Raw genomic sequence first — 25,071 nt, forward strand, 5'->3', positions numbered from 1 at the left:
ATAATGCGGCAATAAACATACGTGTGCATGTGTCTTTATAGCAGCATGATTTATAGTCCTTTGGGTATATACCCAGTAATGGGATGGCTGGGTCGAATGGAATTTCTAGTTCTAGATCCCTGAGGAATCGCCACACTGACTTCCACAAGGGTTGAACTAGTTTACAGTCCCACCAACAGTGTAAAAGTGTTCCTATTTCTCCACATCCTCTCCAGCACCTGTTGTTTCCTGACTTTTTAATGATTGCCATTCTAACTGGTGTGAGATGGTATCTCATTGTGGTTTTGATTTGCATTTCTCTGATGGCCAGTGACGGTGAGCATTTTTTCATGTGTTTTTTGGCTGCATAAATGTCTTCTTTTGAGAAGTGTCTGTTCATGTCCTTCGCCCACTTTTTGATGGGGTGGTTTGTTTTTTTCTTATAAATTTGTTGGAGTTCATTGTAGATTCTGGATATTAGCCCTTTGTCAGATGAGTAGGTTGCAAAAATTTTCTCCCATTTTGTAGGTTGCCTGTTCACTCTGATGGTAGTTTCCTTTGCTGTGCAGAAGCTCTTGAGTTTAATTAGATCCCATTTGTCAATTTTGGCTTTTGTTGCCATTGCTTTTGGTGTTTTAGACATGAAGTCCTTGCCCATGCCTATGTCCTGAATGGTAATGCCTAGGTTTTCTTCTAGGGTTTTTATGGTTTTAGGTCTAACATTTAAGTCTTTAATCCATCTTGAATTGATTTTTGTATAAGGTGTAAGGAAGGGATCCAGTTTCAGCTTTCTACATATGGCTAGCCAGTCTTCCCAGCACCATTTATTAAATAGGGAATCCTTTCCTCATTTCTTGTTTTTGTCAGGTTTGTCAAAGATCAGATACTTGTAGATATGTGGCATTATTTCTGACGGCTCTGTTCTGTTCCATTGATCTATATCTCTGTTTTGGTACCAGTACCATGCTGTTTTGGTTACTGTAGCCTTGTAGTATAGTTTGAAGTCAGGTAGTGTGATGCCTCCAGCTTTGTTCTTTTGGCTTAGGATTGACTTGGCGATGCGGGCTCTTTTTTGGTTCCATATGAACTTTAAAGTAGTTTTTTCCAATTCTGTGAAGAAAGTCATTGGTAGCTTGATGGGGATGGCATTGAATCTGTAAATTACCTTGGGAAGGATGGCCATTTTCACGATATTGATTCTTCCTACCCATGAGCATGGAATGTTCTTCCATTTGTTTGTATCCTCTTTTATTTCCTTGAGCAGTGGTTTGTAGTTCTCCTTGAAGAGGTCTTTCACATCCCTTGTAAGTTGGATTCCTAGGTATTTTATTCTCTTTGAAGCAATTGTGAATGGAAGTTCACTCATGATTTGGTTCTCTGTTTGTCTGTTATTGATGTATAAGAATGCTTGTGATTTTTGCACATTGATTTTGTATCCTGAGACTTTGATGAAGTTGCTTATCAGCTTAAGGAGATTTTGGGCTGAGACAATGGGGTTTTCTAGATATACTATCATGTCATCTGCAAACAGGGACAATTTGACTTCCTCTTTTCCTAATTGAATACCCTTGATTTCCTTCTCCTGCCTAATTGCCCTGGCCAGAACTTCCAACACTATGTTGAATAGAAGTGGTGAGAGAGGGCATCTCTGTCTTGTGCCAGTTTTCAAAGGGAATGCTTCCAGTTTTTGCCCATTCAGTATGATATTGGCTGTGGGTTTGTCATAAATAGCTCTTATTATTTTGAGATACATCCCATCAATTCCTAATTTATTGAGAGTTTTTAGCATGAAGCGTTGTTGAATTTTGTCAAAGGCCTTTTCTGCATCTATTGAGATAATCATGTGGTTTTTGTCTTTGGTTCTGTTTATATGCTGGATTACATTTATTGATTTGCATATATTGAACCAGCCTTGCATCCCAGGGATGAAGCCCACTTGATCATGGTGGATAAGCTTTTTGATGTGCTGCTGGATTCTGTTTGCCAGTATTTTATTGAGGATTTTTGCATCAATGTTCATCAAGGATATTGGTCTAAAATTCTCTTTTTTTGTTGTGTCTGTGCCAGGCTTTGGTATCAGGATGATGCTGGCCTCATAAAATGAGTTAGGGAGGATTCCCTCTTTTTCTATTGATTGGAATAGTTTCAGAAGGAATGGTACCAGCTCCTCCTTGTACCTCTGGTAGAATTCGGCTGTGAACCCATCTGGTCCTGGACTTTTTTTGGTTGGTAAGCTATTGATTATTGCCACAATTTCAGCTCCTGTTATTGGTCTATTCAGAGATTCAACTTCTTCCTGGTTTAGTCTTGGGAGGGTGTATGTGTTGAGGAATTTATCCATTTCTTCTAGATTTTCTAGTTTATTTGCATAGAGGTGTTTGTAATATTCTCTGATGGTAGTTTGTATTTCTGTGGGATCGGTGGTGATATCCCCTTTATCATTTTTTATTGCATCTATTTGATTCTTCTCTCTTTTTTTCTTTATTAATCTTGCTAGCGGTCTATCAATTTTGTTGATCCTTTCAAAAAACCAGCTCCTGGATTCATTTATTTTTTGAAGGGTTTTTTGTGTCTCTATTTCCTTCAGTTCTGCTCTGATTTTAGTTATTTCTTGCCTTCTGCTAGCTTTTGAATGTGTTTGCTCTTGCTTTTCTAGTTCTTTTAATTGTGATGTTAGGGTGTCAGTTTTGGATCTTTCCTGCTTTCTCTTGTGGGCATTTAGTGCTATAAATTTCCCTCTACACACTGCTTTGAATGCATCCCAGAGATTCTGGTATGTTGTGTCTTGGTTCTCATTGGTTTCAAAGAACATCTTTATTTCTGCCTTCATTTCGTTATGTACCCAGTAGTCATTCAGGAGCAGGTTGTTCAGTTTCCACGTAGTTGAGCGGTTTTGAATGAGATCCTTAATCCTGAGTTCTAGCTTGATTGCGCTGTGATCTGAGAGACAGTTTGTTACAATTTCTGTTCTTTTACATTTATTGAGGAGAGCTTTACTTCCAAGTATATGGTCAATTTTGGAATAGGTGTGGTGTGGTGCTGAAAAAAATGTATATTCTGTTGATTTGGGGTGGAGAGTTCTGTAGATGTCTATTAGGTCTGCTTGGTGCAGAGCTGAGTTCAATTCCTGGGTATCCTTGTTGACTTTCTGTCTCGTTGATCTGTCTAATGTTGACAGTGGGGTGTTAAAGTCTCCCATTATTAATGTGTGGGAGTCTAAGTCTCTTTGTAGGTCACTCAGGACTTGCTTTATGAATCTGGGTGCTCCTGTATTGGGTGCATATATATTTAGGATAGTTAGCTCTTCTTGTTGAATTAATCCCTTTACCATTATGTAATGGCCTTCTTTGTCTCTTTTGATCTTTGTTGGTTTAAAGTCTGTTTTATCAGAGACTAGGATTGCAACCCCTGCCTTTTTTTGTTTTCCATTTGCTTGGTAGATCTTCCTCCATCCTTTTATTCTGAGCCTATGTGTGTCTCTGCACGTGAGATGGGTTTCCTGAATACAGCACACTGATGGGTCTTGAGTCTTTATCCAATTTGCCAGTCTGTGTCTTTTAATTGGAGCATTTAGTCCATTTACATTTAAAGTTAATATTGTTATGTGTGAATTTGATCCTGTCATTATGATGTTAGCTGGTTATTTTGCTCGTTAGTTGATGCAGTCTCTTCCTAGTCTCGATGGTCTTTACATTTCGGTATGATTTTGCAGTGGCTGGTACCGGTTGTGCCTTTCCATGTTTAGCGCTTCCTTCAGGAGCTCTTTTAGGGCAGGCCTGGTGGTGACAAAATCTCTCAGCATTTGCTTGTCTGTAAAGTATTTTATTTCTCCTTCACTTATGAAGCTTAGTTTGGCAGGATATGAAATTCTGGGTTGAAAATTCTTTTCTTTAAGAATGTTGAATATTGGCCCCCACTCTCTTCTGGCTTGTAGGGTTTCTGCCGAGAGATCCGCTGTTAGTCTGATGGGCTTCCCTTTGATGGTAACCCGACCTTTCTCTCTGGCTGCCCTTAACATTTTTTCCTTCATTTCAACTTTGGTGAATCTGACAATTATGTGTCTTGGAGTTGCTCTTCTCGAGGAGTATCTTTGTGGCGTTCTCTGTATTTCCTGAATCTGAATGTTGGCCTGCCTTACTAGATTGGGGAAGTTCTCCTGTATAATATCCTGCAGAGTGTTTTCCAACTTGTTTCCATTCTCCCCGTCACTTTCAGGTACACCGATCAGACGTAGATTTGGTCTTTTCACATAGTCCCACATTTCTTGGAGGCTTTGCTCGTTTCTTTTTATTCTTTTTTCTCTAAACTTCCCTTCTCGCTTCATTTCATTCATTTCATCTTCCAGGGCTGATACCCTTTCTTCCATTTGATTGCATCGGCTCCTGAGGCTTCTGCATTCTTCACGTAGTTCTCGAGCCTTGGCTTTCAGCTCCATCAGTTCCTTTAAGCACTTCTCTGTATTGGTTATTCTAGTTATACATTCTTCTAAATTTTTTTCAAAGTTTTCAACTTCTTTGCCTTTGGTTTGAATATCCTCCCATAGCTCGGAGTAATTTGATCGTCTGAAGCCTTCTTCTCTCAGCTCGTCAAAGTCATTCTCCGTCCAGCTTTGTTCCGTTGCTGGTGAGGAACTGCGTTCCTTTGGAGGAGGAGAGGTACTCTGCTTTTTAGAGTTTCCAGTTTTTCTGCTCTGTTTTTTCCCCATCTTTGTGGTTTTATCTACTTTTGGTCTTTGATGACAGTGATGTACAGATGGGTTTTTGGTGTGGATGTCCTTTCTGTTAGTTTTCCTTCTAACAGACAGAACCCTCAGCTGCAGGTCTGTTGGAGTACCTGGCTGGCCGTGTGAGGTGTCAGTCTGCCCCTGCTGGGGGGTGCCTCCCAGTTAGGCTGCTCGGGGGTCAGGGGTCAGGGACCCACTTGAGGAGGCAGTCAGCCCGTTCTCACATCTCCAGCTGCATGCTGGGAGAACCACTGCTCTCCTCACAGCTGTCAGACAGGGACATTTAAGTCTGCAGAGGTTACTGCTGTCTTTTTGTTTGTCTGTGCCCTGCCCCCAGAGGTGGAGCCTACAGAGGCAGGCAGGCCTCCTTGAGCTGTGGTGGGCTCCACCCAGTTCAAGCTTCCAGGCTGCTTTGTTTACCTAAGCAAGCCTGGGCAATGGCGGGCGCCCCTCCCCCAGCCTCGCTGTGGACTTGCTGTTTGATCTCAGACTGCTGTGCGAGACTCCGTGGGCGTAGGACCCTCTGAGCCAGGTGCGGGCTATACTCTCCTGGGGCACCGTTTCCTAAGCCCGTCGGAAAAGCACAGTATTCGGGTGGGAGTGGCCCGATTTTCCAGGTGCCGTCTGTCACCCCTGGAAAGGGAACTCCCTGACCCCTTGCGCTTCCCGAGTGAGGCAATGCCTCGCCCCTGCTTCGGCTGGCGCACGGTGCACTCTCCCACTGACCTGCGCCCACTGTCTGGCACTCCCTAGTGAGATGAACACGGTACCTCAGATGGAAATGCAGAAATCACCCGTCTTCTGCGTCGCTCGCGCTGGGAGCTGTAGACCGGAGCTGTTCCTATTTGGCCATCTTGGCTCCTCCAGCACTTCTGGTTATTTTAAATTTTTCTAATCAGGTGCTGCTGAGGCTGTGGCCTTTTCCCCACCTCCTCTCTCATACATATATGTGAGTGGTGTGTTCAGTGAAATTTTCTGACATGCAAAAGAAGTCCTTAAACCAAAAATAATAATAATAATAATAATAATAATAATAATAATAATAATAATGGGACCACTGGCTTAGAAAACATTAGTTACCCATTCTCTTTGCTTCTCAAGGAGGAATGACTTCAGTGCCATTAACAATCTGTGTCTTTTGGTCCCTGTTTGAACTTGCCCAGTTTGAAACAGCTTGCACTACTAGATTGGTTCTTGTAAGTGTTGAAAGTTCTTAATTACAAATTAAATCTTGATCCTGTAACTTGGTAGTAATCATACCATCTATATATAACTTTACGATTTTCAGAGGACTTTCTTTATTGAAGGCAGTATGAAGCAGGAAGGGCAGGCATTGTGCTACTTTACAGTTGGGGAAACAGACACAGAGAGAGTAAATGACTTGTTTGGGTCATAGCAGTTAGTAGTAAATGTTAGAGGAGGGATGGAACCTAGATTGGGTGACTCCTTGTTCAGTGCTCTTTTATTTTTGCTTCTCCTGTTCGTATTGTTTCAGAGGTTGGAATTAGGAACAAAATAAACCTATATCCCATTTTCTGAGTCACAGTCCCTCAGACATGTGAAGGTAGGAACCATGAGTTGTTATTTGTTTTAAAGCCAAACATATCTCTTTTCCAGACTGTAGCAACATAGAGACCCCCTCAAAGATCCCTGATGTGACAGAGGTAAAGACATTTACTAGAGTCAGAGGTCAGCTTTCTTACCTGTGAATTGGCCAAAGGCATCTATTAGGCTATGGAATGTTAATTATTTCCTGCATTTGTCTTTGGCTAGCCTTCTCTAAATGCACCATAAATCACCTGAAAAACTACCAGATCATGTTGTTTTTGAGTTAGGTCACCAGCCCTCGTCAGGATCTTTTAGGCATGCCTGGAACATTGGTTGACAAAATCCAATGAAATGACCACCTCTTTTTCTCTAGCCAGTGAGTCTTAATAGAAGGTGAGCAATGCGAACACCTTTAAAAAAAAAGATGCCTGTGCCTCATCATACAGTTACTGAACCAGAAATGAGGGTAGAAGAGCTCAAAGATGGATGTTATGATGGTAAATACACTTGGAAAATTCTAATGTGTCCCTGAGACACCACTGTCGTACTACTAAAGCCTAAAATGACATTTAAAAAAACGCTACCACCTATTTTTATTGGCTCATACAAATCTTGTCATCATTTGATATTGTCATGACATCCCCCAAAATTATAACTGACCCAGGTCTCCCTACTCATGTACATATTCATTCATTCAACAAGTATTCATTGAGTACCTGGTACGGTGGATAAGGTAGTGAATAAGACAAAGTCTATATCCCACAGAGCTCGTATTCTAATGGGTAAGAAGGCAACAAATAAATAAGCAGAAACATCTCTTAGGTAGTGGTAAATGCTACAAAGAAAGATGAAGCTGGGTGAGGAGATACAGAATAATGAAGAGGGGGTTGCAAGCTACCAAAACAGAATGGTCAGGAAGGCTGAGGCGGTGACATTTGACAGTCCTAAATAAAGTGAGGGAGCATAGGAAGATCCAGGGTGAACAGTAGTCCAGTCAGAGGGAACAGCAAGTATCAAAGTCCTGCAGACAAATTTGGACTGCTAGCTTTCATATTAGTTTAAAATCATTGTTTGATTTTACAAGACATGCTAGTCTTTCAGAAATATAGGATATAATTGATTAGGGCCTGAAAGATGAACTCATTTTCTTCTGTTAGCTCCAGGTACTTCTTAACAATACTTAGTCTACTTTTGCTGTTTGCTCTTTGTAGATGACAGTGCAGAAGTTGGACGCATCTTCTATGACATTTTTGGACTTGTGTTTTAAGAGAGGTACATTGCCTCTTTGGGGATCTGGAATCTTCCTGATAGCGAGTCAGCAAGATTGGTGGGCCCAACACTGGCACATGTCTCAGCCAAATTCTCTGTGTAGCTTCTGACAAATGCCAAACTACTGGTAAATATCCACCCCCCCCCCCCCCACCGAAAGCCAAGGACAATAATATTCTTTATTCATTTTCTGGCTCTGAGTATCTTTTCTTTTTGTTTTTGCAGCCTAACCTTTTTGTCATCTTTGGCATTTTTCACAGGCTCCAGCTCATTCCTGGCTTTAGTTGAACTTTTCTGACATTCTTCATATAGGTCAGTGCTACTCTTATATTTCATTCTTTGTTATATGATTCTCCTTCCATCTTTTATGTGGTTGTTTTGAAGCCTGAACCTCTCAGAAAGTTTCCTCTGTGACCACATTATTTTCTCTGGAAGCCTGCTCTTTTATCTCCCCTCCACAGCTGTTTGCAAGTGTGTGTATGTGTATGTGTGTGTGTGTGTGTGTGTGTGCCTGTTTGAAATGTTGCTTTTTAGAGGCTCATTCCTTTCTGAGGTAGGTAGGTTCCTATTTAGAACTTCTGAGCCTAACATCATGCTTAGTTTACTTCTAATTTTAATGAACACTTTTGTTAAGATCCTGTCTTAGTTCAAGTGCACTGCTATAACAAAATACCTTAGACTGGGTAATGTAAATGTAATAGAAATTTGTTTCTCACAGTTCTCAAGGCTCAGAAGTTCAAGATCAAGGCATGAGCAGATTCAGTGTCTGGTGAGGGCTGTTCTCTGCTTCCAAAATGGTGCCGTGTTGTTTTGTCCTTACATGGTAGAAGGTGGAAGGGTAAAGGGGCCTACCTCGATCCCTTTAGCCCTTTTATAAGGTACGAATTCCATCCATAAGAGTAGAGCTCCCATGGCTTAACCACCTCCTAAAGGCCCCACCTCTTAATAGTGTTGCACGGAAGATTAAGTTTCAGCAAGACTTTTGGAGGGGACACAAACTTTCAAACCATGGTATATTCTAAATTTGTGTCTTAATTCATCCTTTCTCTTTCACAAACTCCAGGATGACATAATTTATTTCCTCCAGAATTTCTGTCACACCAGCATCACCTTCTAGTGACTTCTTCTTGTTAGAATTATGATAGAGGAGCTGTTAATCTTCTTTTATAGCATAGCAATTGAGACCATGGGAAAATCTGGGTTCAAGTCCAACACCACCGCTTACTCTCTGGGTTGACTGTAGGCAAATTGTTATGAAGACGGAAATAGTGCACATCAAGTGCTTTAGGAATGTGCTTGGTATATTTTTAGTCCTCAATAATTGCTAGTGGTTACCATAATCATTATCAGCATCAATATCATGATTCTGAGATAAGAAATTATTGTCAAGCTAAGTCAAGAATGAATAGATTCACTAAACAAGTATCTGGACTGTCGACATTCCCCTAACTGTAATATTGTAACTCTGTAAAAATATTTCTAATCTATATTCAGAAAATATCCTTCACACCTTCTGTTCCTGAGAGCTTCAATGTCTTTTTATACAGCAGTTTAACTGTCCTCAACTTCTCGCCCCAAACTTACATATTCAAACATTCATCAAGATGTTCAACAGAATAAAGGGCCTTACCAATATCAAACAAGCACCCTTTAAAAGTACTCTGTAAAATTATCCTGTAATTTAGAAGGCAGGTAGACGACGACGTGACCACATAAAATCCTGTTATTGTTAGGAATGATTACTACTCCTTCAAATATATAAAAAGTCACTTTTAAGTTGGTTAGGCTTTTGAATAAGGAGAGAGGAATGGCTCAACCAGTCATTTTAGAATAAATAATTATCCCATGCTGATAGAGTGGAATGGAATAATCTGAGAGTGATTGTGGGAGTTTGGACTTCAATTTGAAATATACAATGAGTTGTGCATGTTGAAAAACTGACCGGGATGAAAGAGTGTTGGAGTTATTAGATAATTCTCTTCCGATAGAAGCTGAGCTAAAAATAAACTTCCTGTTTACTTCCATTCCTTTCATCTAAAGTCAAGACGATGCATGTCAAAGATGTCTGTGCTTCATTCATTCGTTCTGCAGTTATTTATCGAGTATCCACTGTATCTCAGGTACTGTTCTGGGTATTAGAATTACAGAGGTAAATGCAAGGTGCCTGCCTTCATGGAGTGTACACTCCACAGGAGGGGATTAGATTTAAGCAAGAGAATCAGCCAGAAAGATAATTTCAGATAGTGCTAAGGCCTGTGAAGAAAAGAGAACAGGATAGTGGAATGGGTAGTGCAAAGAGGGAGGAAATGAGATACTTAGAGACAGGAATGCTGGTAAGTTTCATATCTGGGGAGCGTTCTCTGAGGGGAAACTGGGTTTTATATTTTATCCAGTATGGATTGAGAAGCCATTTAGAGGTTGCAAGCAGGACAGTAACATGTTCTGGATTTCATCTCACAGCAATTCCCCTGTGTTCTTAGGATAATGTATTGGAAATAAATCTGACTGGATGTGAGGATGCCAGTTAAGAGTCTGGTCCAGGAGAAAAAGGGTGGTGGATTGGATGAAAGTTGGGGAAGTGGGGATGGAGAAGAGTGACTAGAGTCGAGATTTATTTTGGGTTCTGAAGTGACAGGAACTCCCAGCAGACACAGCTCTGTGGGGTGGTAAGGTAGAGGGATGTTTCTGACCTGCCTGTCTGGTGGAGGGTGGAACCCTTTGTTGAAATTAGAAAGGTAGAGGAGCTGGCTTTTTGCAGAGGATAGATATAGAGAGTGAGGAATGAAAAATTAAAGTCGGGGCTTTAAAAGCCTATGAGGCATCCACGTGGAGGTATAAAATAGTCAGCTGGAGGGATAGTCAAAGCAAGAGGGAAATTGGGGAGCATTACCATGTTCATAATATTAATATGATGGGAATAGGGGAGATCAACAAGGAAGAACATAGAGAAGAAAAGAGGACCCAGGACAAAGCCCTGGAGAAATTAATTAGTGGGTAGAGAAAGAGGAGGTTGAAGATTGAAAAGAAACAGCAGAGGAGTTGGGAAAACCAGGCAGATATTTTATTGCTAAATCCAAGAGAAGAGCTTTCAGAAGTTCTGAAAGTTGTCCACCATGTGAAGTTCTAGTGGGAGATTAAGAAGCGGAGAGCAGGAAAGGCCCATCATAGTGGCCAGATGGAAGTCATTGTGCTGTAAGCAAAAGTGTTTTGAGTGGGGTGTAGGTGGGTGGAGAAAAGATTACAAGGAGAGAGTGAATGAGACGTGAGGAAGCAGATGGAGATGGTGAGTGCACATAGTTCTTCAAAGAAGCTGTGAATGGGCGGAACCTGGAGGGGATATGAGTCATCACAGAAATATTAGACATTTCTGAGCTGGCACCTGAAAGAAAAGTTGACCTGGGAGAGGACTGGCTGGCATATAGTAATTACTCTGGGGTTTAAAGGGGAGGAATGACTTGAGGTTAAGGTCTCTGACCTCTTTTTAGCTTAGGACAATCTCTCTTCCTCTTTTGTTCCTCCCAAGAGGACGTTGTTTGAGCATCCATCCATGACTGAAACTTGCCTGTCCTTGTACATTTTAGTAACATGAGCCAATAAATTTGCTTATATTTTTATAGCTTAAGATGTTTGCCATAGAGTCTTTTTATTGTCTATGTGGTACATATGTCTGTATCTGTGTGATACATGGCTACATAATCATATAAATATAGTGTCTCCATGGAGTTTCTTAGAATTAAGAAAAAGCACAATTACTCTGTAGTTCACCCTAATAGCTATCTAGACTAAGGAAAGGGGGAATAAATGAAAAAAAGTAACATATTTTATCATAATGTTGTTTTTAGATAGCATATATAGCATTTACTTTACCAGTTCAGTGTAAGTTGACAAACATTTAGAACTTGAAATGAAATCAGAGCTCATGTGGTTTAGTTTCATTGAGTAGAGGAAATGGATGCCTAAAGGGAGTGAATGACTCATGGAAGGAAAGAACCTAGGACCTGGCTTTCAACCTAGGAACCAGGGCTTTGGAGTAACACAGACCTGGGTTTGAGTTCTGCCTCTGCCACCCATACCTTGAAACTCTGGGTGAATTATTTAGCTTCTCTGTGTCTATTTTCTAATCTGTAAAATGAAATTATAAGACATTGATCTTTTAGTTATGAGGCATATATGAGATTGCAAATTAACTAGCAAGGCATCTAGCACATAGAAATCCCTTGATCAGTGTTACATCCATAGTGTCCCAAAACCTTGAATGAATTAGTAGTAAGCTGAAAAACACGAAGATCATCCTAGTATATAAAAATCATACTTTCCTCTCTTGTCTTCTTACTGTTAGTTTTTGGGTAAATCAGTAATTCCATTTTTCAACAGAAATTATTTGGATAATTATTGATTCATATGAAGTTATAAGAAATAACACCAAAAGAACTTGTGTACAGTTTCCCCCAGTGGTAACATTTTGAAAAACTTAATAAAATGTCACTCAATAATTTGATGTTATGAACAACAAATATTTTACTGGTGCTAATATCTATTAAAACATCAGAAAATTCAATTTTATGTAATTTGGGGCTAAAACAGTATCCTAAATTTGAGTATCTGATGGAACCATTAGACAAATGGATCTAGTGCCGCAGACAGCTGACTTTGCTCTGACTTGGTGACTTTGGCCAAGGCACTTAACTTTTATGCTCTAGAGCTAATTATAAACTGGGACAAAAGTACTCATCTCTGCTTAATTCAGGGGAGTGTTCCAGATTAATTAGATACTGTGCATATGTATCCCCTGGCTATCTCTCCTGCCACCTTTCTTTATATACTGTCTATGTTTTCCTTTTCCTTCTTTGCCAACCCATAATGATTTTCTCAGTTTTTAAAAGCACACCATGTTTTATCTCGTTTCTATACATTTTCTAATGCTGTTCCTCCATGTCGATCTTATTCCCTTCCTACCCTGCCTCCCAATCTATACATACACTTATTCTTCCTCCTCTTCTTTCCTTCCACCCACACCCGCCCCCCGAACTCCTACTTAATTTTTGAAAACACAACTTTTGCAAAATCTTCAGGGGAAGCTCTGCATAACCCCCAGACCAGATTAGGTCCCAATGGTGTGTTTCCTTAGCATCCTGGGCCTCCATTCACAGCACTTTACCCCATGTCCTTATTGTGCTTTGTCTAATGTCTGTTTTTACCAGTATGTGAAGTGAGGGCAGGGAGAAGATTGCTTTATTCACCACTTCATTGTACTTATCACAGTGTCTGCCACAGAGTGGATGCCCAGTAAATACCCATTGAATGAGTGAATGAATACATTTAATAAACATACGCTCGCTTTTTTGGAAGGAAACGCTGTGCAGATCAGGTGGAACTGTGGGTGGTATTTCTATTTAGTATGTGACTCATCTATATTGAAGGCTGTTAAATGTTTAAAAATATATCTTTGTATGGTAGTTTGGTTTTCCTTATTTCTTTTGTTTTCATGTCAGAATTACCGTGTAATTATGTGTTGCAAAACACCTTAAATGGTGGCCAAGATGAATTTTTTTTTTTTTTTTTTTTTTTGAGACGGAGTCTCGCTCTGTTGCCCAGGCTGGAGTGCAGTGGCGTGATCTCAGCTCACTGCAAGCTCTGCCTCCCGGGTTCATGCCATTCTCCTGCCTCAGCCTCCCGAGTAGCTGGGACTACAGGCGCCCACCACCACGCCTGGCTAATTTTTTGTATTTTTAGTACAGACGGGGTTTCACCGTGTTAGCCAGGATGGTCTCGATCTCCTGACCTCGTGATCTGCCTGCCTCGGCCTCCCAAAGTTCTGGGATTATAGGCGTGAGCCAAGATGAATTTTTACAGGGAAGACAAACCCAAAATAGAGATGAATGTTTACTGTGGTGCATTAAAGCATTAAAGAGTTGTGAATGTGAAGCTCTCCCCAGTGTTTAGTAAGCATCAAGTTATCTTGGTACAGGAAGCAAATTGCCACTTCTCATTTTGTCTCAGGTGGTGAAAAACTTCCCATTTTAGGCCAATTGAGATTGTATGTGCTGTATGGCTATGAATGCCAAATATGAGTCTTAAACTCCAAATATGTGGCTGAGCTAAAAGTAATGTTAAATTGTACTCTCTGCTTTGGTGTCTTACACTGACTTAAAATAATCAAAGTAAGAAGAAATTTTTGTACCTATGTCAACTGAGATTTCATTTGTTTTTTTCTTTTTCCTCCGTAGAATAGGAGTTATAAATGTTCCCCTTCGGAGTACTAGCCTTGATTTATCCCATTGTTCCTGCCTTTTGCTTTCTCTGTCTCTGGTGTTGGGATAGCCCAATAAAACCAACTTTCTTCTATACTCAGCAATTGCATTGGGAGGGAGGAGCAGAGACTTTTCCTTGTTTCATTTCCAGTCACTAAGAGGGTATTTTGAGCCTTGATGTGTATATATCAGAGATCCTAGATACCTAGATCCTATAGTTGGTTTACTATCAGAATCACCAGGCAAACTTTTAAAAAGTGCAGATTCTGGGACCCATGCCCTAAAATTCTTATTCAATAAGTTTAGGGTGGGACTGAAAATCAAACTCTTTTGATGATACTGATGTATAACCAAGTTTGGAAACTACTGTTTGGGAATCCCAAATGCTTGAAAACCTTTGTGAGTCTTTGGTGTCTTTGGGCTAAAATTCCAAACCTTGAGCATGGTCCTTTGTGGTCTGACTTCTCCTGGTCCATTGCTCCAGCTTCTTTTCTGCATATGACCTCCTCACACTCTTCTACTGAGCCAAGCTAACTACCTGTAGGTTACTGATTGCTCAATGGATTTTCTTAACTTTTGGACATGGTGGAACATGTCTTGCCCCCTCCATGTCCTGGGTAATTCCTATTGTCTTTTGGACTTCTCTCACCTACTCTGATAGAGCTGGGCTTGTCTGGGCTCTCCTGGTGCCTTATCTCTTCCCTTTCTTTTCCTGCTTATCACACTGTATTGATTTGTCCTGCACATAGTGGGAATAAATAAATCGTTATGAATGGAATAAGTTGCTTGCTCAGTTTTCTGTCTTTCCTACTGTATTATGAGCTCCTTTAAATAAGACCTGCATCTTTTCCACTTTGTAGGCCTAGTGCACGTGTTGGCATGTGGAGAGCACTTAACAAATCATAGTTAAACATGTAAACTAATAACTTATATTGAAAATAAAAGAATCTTGTCCTTTGGGTAAAAGATCCTGCAGTAGTTAATGTTCTGAGTTGGAAAACATTTGCCTATTACAATAGACATGTATTTTACTAGAATAGAAAAGAACCTGGGCCATAAACAGTAATTGAGATTGGGAATATTAATAGAAAAACAGAGAAACATACAGTTAAATTGTTCTGTATGTATTTTTCAAGTGTTTTATTTTATTTTCATATAGGTAATACCATCGTATGTTACAAATTCTAAAGATAAAATAGTATACAGGGAAGAAAGAGTCTCCTTCCTGCCTCATTTCTCAGCCACCAATTTCTCTAACCCAGAGGCAGTCAACGTTTTAGTTTTATACCTTTCATAAGACGAATGGTAACATAGGCTGCAGGCTGTCTGTTTGCTTACCGGTTTGTCTTATTGGCAAACATCTATATAAATGAGTGAGTACACAAGGAGATTCTTTTTATCTCTTTCATAGTTTCAAAGTATTCCACTCTATGGATATATTCCAATTCATTTTTCTAGTCCATTTTTGATGGATTTTTAGGTGACTGTTTTAAATTCCATATCTGTGAATTCATTTTTTCACCCATGTCATTTTGCACATGCACATGTATATGTAGGAAAATTTTTAAAGCTATATTTGCTAGGTCATTGAATGTGTGCTTTGTAATATTACCAAACTGCCAAAATGGGGATTATATCAATTGTTCTGTTAATTGTCACCACCAACCTCAAATAGCTGGGACCTTGTGGGCTCGGGATCAATTGTTCTGTTAATTGTCACCACCAACCTCAAATACCTGGGACCTTGTGGGCTCGGGCCATCAAGCAGATGGTCTTTCAGACCCTGCAATATGTTCTGTAATGTGTACATTTGGTTGAAATGAGTTGAAAGTATTTGAGAGTACCTGGAACTCTGAAGCTACCTCAGCTACCTGAAGCAACCATTGAGGCTGAATTTTCAGAATGTTAGTGTTTATCTATTAAATTAATCATTTATTTAGGGATATTTAGTTAATAATTAAATAAAATAATAAAACGTAAACATTTTCTCATTGGAGTTTTATCAGTATTTCTGCCATTGATCCTTGGAAAGGGGACTTATATATGATTAGAGTCAGGAATTTGGAACTCATAGGAAGTAATAGCAAAGTTGACAGTTGACTGAAATAATTAAAAGAAGGTCTAGGAGGACATGGTTCTTCCTTGTACACCTACCGGTCACGCCCAATGAGGAGAATCATTCCTCCTCCTATGCTTTCCATTTTGATGAAGGATCATAACAGACTGCACTTTCTGATAGAATTTCACGTAGTACTGGAGCCAGGTTCACCATCATTTTCTTTATTTTGGTTTGCGTTTCTGTCTTGAGGCTCTAAATTTTTTTCTTAGGTAATTTTCTGGCATCAGAAAATGATAATGCCTGTTTTTTCTCAGGCATACATTTTACCTGAAATACTTATTATGAACAATGAATATTAATCATTCTATTGAGACTGGCAGAACCTAGGATCATGAACACCACACTTTAAATGTGCTTTTATTTTAAGTAAGAGTCATTTTTTTCCGGGATTTTTAAAATTGTTGATAAAAATTTAGGAAATTCAGAACTATATTTTGAAAAGGAAAGAAAATGTTTCTACCTTTATTATATGAATGCAGAAATTATTGATATTTGGTATGTTTTCTTTGATCTTGATTATATAGATTTCTTCACATTCTTAAACACTTATACTGTGTAATGTATGTAGCATCCTGAATTTTCAACTATATGAAAATTATGTATTTTTTCAGGTTGTTAAAAATTATTTTAAATGATTTTAATGAGATATTAATATTCTATATTATGCATATAACATAACATATTTAACCATTCTCCTATTGTGGGATATTTGTGTTTCTGTTTTTAGCTCTTATAAAATGTGCTGCAGCTAATAACTTTATCTGTGACTGTGTTAGTCTATGACTATCTTGCTATGCATATTGCAAGTGGAAATACCACATCAAAGGGTATCAATATTTTTTAAACTCTAGACACAAAAATGTCAAGATGCTTCCAGAGTAAGACTCTAATTTATACCTCCATCATCAATTTATGAAATTATCCATATCATATATTCTTTTAACATTGTCCCCCATGTTTTAAAAACATGCACAATTATATCTTCTTGTTTACATTTTAAACATTATTATTAGTGAAGTAGAGTATTTTAAAAGTTTGTTACCCATTTTTCTTTCCCTTTTTGTTAAATATCCATCCCTGCCCATCATTTTGTATTTCTGTCTTTAGGAGACTTGCTGCTTTACCCCAGAGATTTTAATGTTCTTTCTATATCAACTATATTTCAATGGTCACAGATATTTTCTCCAGGCAATTCCAGCTTTTTTGCCTTTTAATTTTTTCAGACTGGGTAAATTTAAGAATTTATTTATATGAAGTCTACTTATCTTTTACTTTGTGAATTCTTTCTTTGCTTTTGTGTTGGGAAATCCTTTCTATATTCAAAGTGATGACAAATATTCATCTATATTTTCTCCTATTTTAAAAATAATTTCATTAAAGGATAAGTTCTTAAAGGAGTAATTCTGTAGTGTATCAGGTGGTGGGAAATGCAGAGAAGCAAAGTGAATCAAGTAGGGGGTATATGAAGTGTGGCTGTGAAAGAAGGCCTCGCTTACCAGATGCACCTGACTAGAGACCTGTCGGGGGAGGGGAAGGAGCCAAGCCAATGTACCTGATGCTCAAAGCAGAGGGATCAGCAAATGCAAAGGTCCTTAATGGGAGTATGCTCAGCTCAAGGGCTATCAGGAAGGCCTGTGTTGGAGGAGCAGAATGAGTGCCTGGGAGAGAGCAGGTGGAAATGAGGCCTGAATTTCAGAATAGGCCGGGGGCAGGAGCATTCTAGCCTCTCATAAACCATTTTGGGCACTTGGGTTTTTACTCTTAATGACACAGGAATCATTGCAAAGACTTAAATAGGGGAGTGGCCTGACATGACTTACTTTTAAAAAGGATTACTTTAGCTGCTTGAGAAAGCATAGATATCTAAAAGAAAATGTCCAGGCACAGGGATCCTATGTATACCCTTCTTCCTTTTGAAATTTGTGCTTTCTTGCTTATAAACTTGCTAAAATCTATACCTAATCTATTAAAACCATATTTCAAATAAATAAGAAAGAGATGGATGTAGCAGTTCAGTTGTGTTCGGATGTATGTAACAAACCCTACTGCAGAGGTTGAATCCAGTGGGGCTTTTTCTCGCATCACAGGAAACCTGGAGGAAGGCAATTCAGGACTAGTTCAGCAGCTCAAGGAAGGCCTCCAGGATACAGGCTTCTTCTACTGTCCTAAACATGTATGTGGCCATCATCCTCATGTTGACAAGATTGATGCTTTCCTCCAGACACCACACTCTGCATCCCAGGCAGGATGAAGGTGAAGGTCAGAAGACAGCTGAAACTGTCTTTTCTCTAGGAAACAAACCATTTTCCTGGAAGTTCAGTAGTAGGCTTCTGATTACTTCATGGCCAGAACTGGGTCATACCACTATTCCTCGTGGGCACGTTGCTGCCTTGAATACCAGCTATACCTTCTTACTAAGGAAGATGGAACTAACAGTGTTTGTGATAATGGATAGCCTGTAGAAAAATGGATATAGATGAGTCTCAAAATAAAAATATACAAATATACATGTCCTAGTCAATATACATAAAAATTACAAAATCTGTAATATTCCAAAATGCAAACTAAAATAATCAGTTACCACTTTCTCCGTCATGTTGGCTATTTAAAGAAATTGGTAACACTCAAAGTTAGCAAGAATAGGTAAAATGGGAATGTTTTATGGTGCCAGAGGTATAACCTTCCTGGGAACAATTTAATCATTCATGTGGTGTGTATGTAAGTGTATCTTATTGAGGGTTTGCTTTGCATTTCCCTGATAACAAATGAAGTAGAGGACCTTTGCACAACTTTCTAACCATTTGAATTTCCCCTTTGGTGAGTTGCCTGTTCAAGTCTCTTGACCATTTTTCTACTTAATTATAATCTTTTTATATAAATATGAAGAAGTTGTTTATATTTTCTAGATACAAGACATTTGTCTGGAATATGCATGGCAAACGTCTTCTCCTAATAAGTAGCTTGCCTTTTCAAAGCTCTCTTAATAATTTATTTCGTGAACAGAAGTTTTTAATATTATATAATTTACCATTCTTTTATTGTTAGTACATTGTATGTCCTGTTTAAGAAATATTTCCTTACTCCAACTTCATGAAGATATTTTCTAATATAATGTTCTAGAGATTTGTTTTTACCTTCATATTTATTAAAAAGACTGTCCTCTACAATTACTTAGTAATATTACCTTTGCCCTAATTTGAATGTTTTCATATGCATTGGTTTCTTTTTGAGCTTTTGCTTCTGTTCTGTTGGTCTGTTTGTCAATCACTGCACCTGTACCACTCTCTCTTAGTTACCATAGTTTTTAGATAACTTTTGATATCCAAAATTTAGCAGGTTCTTCCCCATTTTTTCCTGTTAGTTCCAAACCTATAAAGTCTTTCATTTACCTTTACTTTAGAAATTACAGCATACTTCCTTGACCTATTAACTTCCAATGTTGACAAAAGTATGCATAAATATTTTACGTGTATACTTATCAAAGGCTAAAGATAGTATCTCTGTCCTCTTCCCAAATAACACAAGGATCTAAATACCATTTAACTACAATCTTCCCATTCTTATATATAATATTACAGTTGTTCAGTATTTTACTTATACCTGCTTTCTGATAATCCCCAAATAAACCATTATTACTATTTTGTTGTTGTTTTTGTAGCCAGTCAGTAGTTCTAGGTAGACTTAACAACATGACAACCAGTTTATTTATGTATTATTGTTTTTGCATTTTCCATGTTCCTTCCAGATTCTGTCTCGCTTCTAAGAAGGAGCATCTTTTATGGACAGTTCTATGAGTGATAAAATCTCTCTGTCTTACTTTCTGAAAAAATCTTTGTTTTGCTTCATTCATGAATATAGTGTTGCTAAGTATAGAATTCTAAAGTGATAGTTATTTTTTCTTAGTTTTTAGAAGATAATCTTTTTGGATGTCCTTAGGAGATATTTTTTCATTGCTTTCTATCATCTTTTGTAGCTGATGAGAGAAGTCTGTCAATGTAATTATGGTTTCTTTGTCAATAATTGTTTTCTCCGTTTGCTTTAGCTGTTTCCTCTTTTCTTTGGAAGAGTGCAGTTTTACTTGTTGTGTTAGCTGTGGTATGTTTAGAAATACTAGAGACCCGTGTTTCCCTTCTATTATGGAAAGTTTTCAACCATTACTTTGAATATTCTCTCCCTTATTCTCTCCTCTTTTATTTTTAGAATTTATCATTGAGTATTCTATGCCTCATGTTTCTTAATGAATCTTTCATATTTTTTATTTCTTCATTTCTCCATGCTGCATTCTGCATTAGTTTCCCAGGTGTATCACCTCCCTTATTGCCTCCCTCTTTAGTTGGTGTCTTTTTTGTTCCTTTTCAAAGCAACCTTTTATTCCCACAGAGTTATAACCTAGTCCTTTCTACTCATTCACCGTATTTATCTAATAGTCCATTTTAGATTTTCCTTTCTTCAGTTGTGGGGATACAAATTATTGTCTATTTTTATCTGCTTAATCTTCCTCATCATGTTCCATTTCCTTTTGTGTTTCATAGCTTTTCTTTGTGAGTTCCTCTTCTGCAGGAGTTTTGATAGTTGTTGTTTGTATGTACATTTTTGAGGAGGGGATTCCATGTGTCCTGGCTTCTCATGGACTGGGTGGCATTTTGAGGTCTGTGGCTTCGTGTAGGGAGACTGAATGCTAGCTTTCACCTCGTGTGGTCCCAAGTTCATTTCTTTTCTTTCCTCATACGCTTTATGGCCCAAACCCCTACGTTCTAAAGTCTAAATCTAAAGTCCATTTGGACCCCAAGTCTATCAATTCCTGCCTCTTGGTCAGGAATCAAGTGCCTTCTTTGTTTCTATAGCTGGGGCATTCCATTTCTTAGTTTCAAGCTTGGCTTTGTAATGCTTTCTTCGTTGTATTTGCATGCGTCATTTAAATGTGTTAGTAATGTCATTTTGGTTCATCATATCCTTTTTTCTCCCCTTTATTTCTGTTTTATTGTCAATAACTTCTTCTACTTTCTGCCTTTAGCTTTTATTTTTAGTTACTAAAACAACTTTATGCTAACATCAGAGGCTTATAAAAAATAGAAAAATTTCCCCATAATCCCATATTGAGACAAAATGATCTATTTTTATTCTCTAGATATCCTTCAAATCTTTATTCATAGGGTGCTGTTGTTACAATCATGCCATATATTTAATTTTGTGTTATAACTCTCTTCTGGTTTACATTTTGCCCGTATTTCTTTGTAATCTTCAAATTACCATTTTAATGGCTCTATGATAGCCTCTTGAATTGGTGTACTCTATCATACTTACAGAGTTTGTTTTCTGTTTTTCCTTGTTTATACAAATTTCCCCAGAATATTTTTGCATTTATAGTGTTTGCATTATTTTCTGTGGCTAAAATCTCAGAAGAGAGGATGTTGAATTAAAAATTCTTAACCACACATTGCCAATTTGACCTTTGAATGGCTTTTCTCGTTTTACAGTGACATTAGGAATAAATTCACATACCGACATAAATTTAATACCTACTGTATGGGAAGTTCTGTGCATTTTGAGTGGCATAGTGACAAATAGGACCTGCTTCAAGTTTCAAGGAATTTACAGTGAAATCAAGGATATAGATATACTATCAACTTTTATAATATTAGGATAAATGGAACAAGTGGTACAGTCAAAATCTAATCAAAGAAGGAATTTTATAGAAGAACTTGTATTTCAGCCAGGAATAGAGGAAGGGGTGGAGTTTCCCTGTACAAAGAGAGGCTAGATAATATTCCAGGCTGAGAGAACTTAGTGGACAAACAGCCAGAGGTATGAAAAAGTCTACAGTGCATTTGGAAACTATTGAAATCGATGGTGTGGCTGGAACAATGGGTGAGAGAAAGGAGCTTGTAGGAGACTTGAAGTACTTTGCCAAAGGATTTTGGATATAATCAGCCAGAATTTTCATTTCTGCCACTAATTGCAAATGCTGGTTTGAGAAAAGCATGCACTGTAGATTCATGGTAGCTTGTGGTTGGCAGAACCCACCAGTCTCCTATTTTATAGATGAAAACAATTTCTATGGAAATTAAGAAACTTTTCCAAGTTTACACTAGGAGTGTATCTGAAGGCACACTTGCTCCCTTTTTCAATAAAAATTTGTTTAGCATCTGTTTGTAACTCAATAGTAAGTGCTTGGAGGATAGAAAGTAAATACAGTATAGGGTCAACTTCTGTAGCCAGCTGGGGGAAAAACAAATCAGTAATTGTAAAATGGCAGGATAAGACAATGATAGAAATGAGTAAAGGGTATTTTGAGAACACAGAAGAGGGGAAGCTATTTCAGCTTGTGAAGAAGGATGAAGAGTGGAAGGTGGTGGCTCTGTTAAATCATAAAGGATGGATAGGAAGAAGCTTGCCAGGTATACCCCACCCATGGTGAGGGAAGGGAGTTTCAGCCTGAGCAAAGGCACGGGGTAGGAAACAGCATGGTGGATGTGGGAATCAGAGCAGCTTCACATCGTGGAAGAATCACATGTGAGGCGGAGAGTGGCAGGATATAAAACCAGGGCTAGATGGTGTTTGCTATGGTAAGTAGTATGGGCTTGATTTTTTAGGACTGCTGAGGATCTTAAAATATTTAAGAGGGAAACTTGGCAGGACTTTCTGATTGACTGGATGTGGGAGTAAGGATGTGAGGGAGAGAAGAGCAAAATATGATTCTCTGGTATACTTCTTCTTTCTTCTCTAGTTAGTGAGTTCATCAAGATTTAAGATGGTAGTGGTTTTGTTTCAGTAGAAGCCGTGCAGTGTGGTGTCAGGTGGCAGTGGAAAAACCATCATGGGGCATATGGAGACTCAAATGTTCCTGAAATGCCTAAGAGGACATCCAGGGACATTTGGAGGTCACTGCCAGAGGCCATGCACATTGTTCAGTTTTCAGTGGTTCCTCTTCGTTGCTAAGAAGCTTGAAGATATACAGGATGCATTTAATAATGTTCGGAAAACCTTCTTAAGTGGACAATCTCAAATGTACAACAGACAAAGCAGAATCAGATTTTTTTTTTGGATGGTATACCTCATTAGTACAGAATAATTACATTAGGTGATAATAATAGCAACTGATATTTATGGAGTACTCACTGTTTTCCATGTAGGATGTTAAATGCTTTACATTTGTGATCTGACTTAATCCTTACCATAATTCTTACTCAAGGAAACAAAGGCACTGAGCACATAATTACTTGCACAAGGTCACTAACTCCAATGCAAACCCTGAGGCATGCCAACTCCAAAGCCCTCATTTATAAACTCCAGGCCATATTGCCTACCCGTGAAGCTGATATGCAGACAAGTGTGGTGCCACTTTGAGATTTTCTGGGTTCAGCTGTCAAACAATGACATCATTAAATTATCCATGTAAAATAAGAAGTTCAGTCCTCTATATCCGCTGTGTTTGAGGAGTGGCAGGATGTGGGATGAAAGAAAGAAACTGGATTGCCTCTGAAGCCCTCTGAATTTGTAATAGAACTACAGCCTCCTCAAACCAAAATTATAAAATAACCTACATCACTGTTTTTCTTCTGAAAGAATTTTCTTACTAAATACGTTAATGTGAGAAGACAAAACCAAACCACTAAAGATAATATTTGAATATCGATAATATTCAAACCTCATTTGAAATCAAACCACTAGAACCAGAAAAGAAAATGAAATGTGACTATTTAATTCCTCAGCAGAGATATATGTATGAAAATATAATTTCTATCACTGGTGATAGGAGAATTTGATATTGAGGATTTCATGAGTTGGGAAGAGCGATTTCTTAAATGAAGGTGATAAAAGCCTGTATAAATAATACAGTCATGTATTGCTTAATGATGGCGATATGTCTGAGAAATGTATTGTTAGCTGATTTCATCACTGTGGGAACATGAAAGACTGCACTTACACAAGCTTAGCTAGTATAGCCCACTACATAGCTAGGGTACATGGTATGGCCTGTTGCTCCTAGGCTATAAACCTGTACATGTTACTGTATTGAATACTGTAAAAAACTTTAACATAGTGGTATTTTTGTGTCTAAACCTAGAAAATGTACAGTAAAAATATGGTATTATAATTTTATGGGACCACCATCATATATGTGGTCCGTTGTTTACCAAAATGTCATTATGAGGCTCATGACTGTCTAAGATAAAACTGTAGGCCTCATACCAAATAGAGAAGATTGGCAATATCTATATGTATATGGGTGTGGATTGTATAATTAATTTCTACTTAGTATCCTTTGCTTCTTAGAAACTTTAAGTTCCCTCAATTTAAAAAAAATCCTTCTTGATTTCTTTTGCTTGTTAAAGATATTTTGCATGTAAAAGAGCTTTTGTTTTTATTTTCTTTGCCTGATTCTCCACTCAAAAATTTAATGCCTGTGTGACTTAGAATTCTCATAAGATTTAGCTTTCTGTCTTTTTACAGATATGAAGTGGCATAGTAGGATTTGGGGTCCATTTTCCCTCAGCTTCCTATTTCTTGCCAGTAGCTTCATTGCAAAACCACTCTACCATCTGCCCTGCTTCCTTTTTCTGTTTCCACCCCCAGTTCCCTCATTTTCTAATTACTCCCAACAGGAGTGACTCAAACATATACTGGAAGCAAGATTCCCACAGTTGCCAAATAGGAGCAGGGAAGTGCCACGTACTAGGTTTTCACAAAAGAAGTCATTATGTGTCTGGATTTTCATCTGCCAGAGAAGAAAAGGAATGCTCGAGGAAGTCAAATCTTAGGGCAAAAAAGTAACATAATAAACAAATTAGAGAATGGCACTTTCACATTACCATTTCTGTTACATCTTGTGGTAGTCTTTCAGGCTGTTCACAAGTATGTGGCTCCCTTCCTTTTTTGGGCTATAGTACAGTATAGTTCCATGCTAGTATAGTTCAGTCCAGGCTCTTCTGCACTCCACAGAACTCGGATGTGGCCATATGACTTCACTTGTTTTAGCCAGTTAAATGTGAGTGGCAGTGACAGGTGTCACTTCTGAGAAGAAGCTTTAAGAGCCAATGGCTTTAAGAGCATACTGTGATGTCTTATTTTTGACAGTAGTTGCTCTATCAACTTGAGTCTTTAAGTGACAGTGTGAACAGAGCACCCTCCCCATACCAGCTGACTCATAATGGCCAGGTAACATGAGCAAGAAAGAAGCC

At 38.5% G+C, this 25,071-nt stretch overlaps 1 protein-coding gene and 1 long non-coding RNA gene across 9 annotated transcripts in view; one reads left to right on the plus strand and one right to left on the minus strand.

The window, feature by feature from the left end:
- The window catches only part of ANO4 (anoctamin 4), a 430,350-nt gene that overhangs the window by 124,203 nt on the left and 281,076 nt on the right, over positions 1-25,071 (plus strand). Inside the window, exon 1 of one of the 8 annotated variants that reach the window (XM_054527549.2) lies at positions 21,922-22,455. The exons of the other annotated variants lie outside the window; for them this stretch is intronic. The gene's annotated coding sequence lies outside the window, so the exon portion shown is untranslated. Of the gene's footprint in view, positions 1-21,921; positions 22,456-25,071 lie in introns of those variants that run through there. 8 annotated transcript variants of the gene reach the window in all.
- On the minus strand, positions 17,895-25,046 carry LOC129049205 (uncharacterized). The gene is made up of 2 exons (XR_008512092.1): positions 24,703-25,046; positions 17,895-18,345 (listed from the first exon to the last, which is right to left on the minus strand). It is a non-coding gene; the product is annotated as an uncharacterized LOC129049205 (long non-coding RNA).

Source organism: Pongo abelii, chromosome 10 (assembly GCF_028885655.2).
Source record: "Pongo abelii isolate AG06213 chromosome 10, NHGRI_mPonAbe1-v2.0_pri, whole genome shotgun sequence".
Taxonomy (NCBI): Eukaryota; Metazoa; Chordata; class Mammalia; order Primates; family Hominidae; genus Pongo; species Pongo abelii.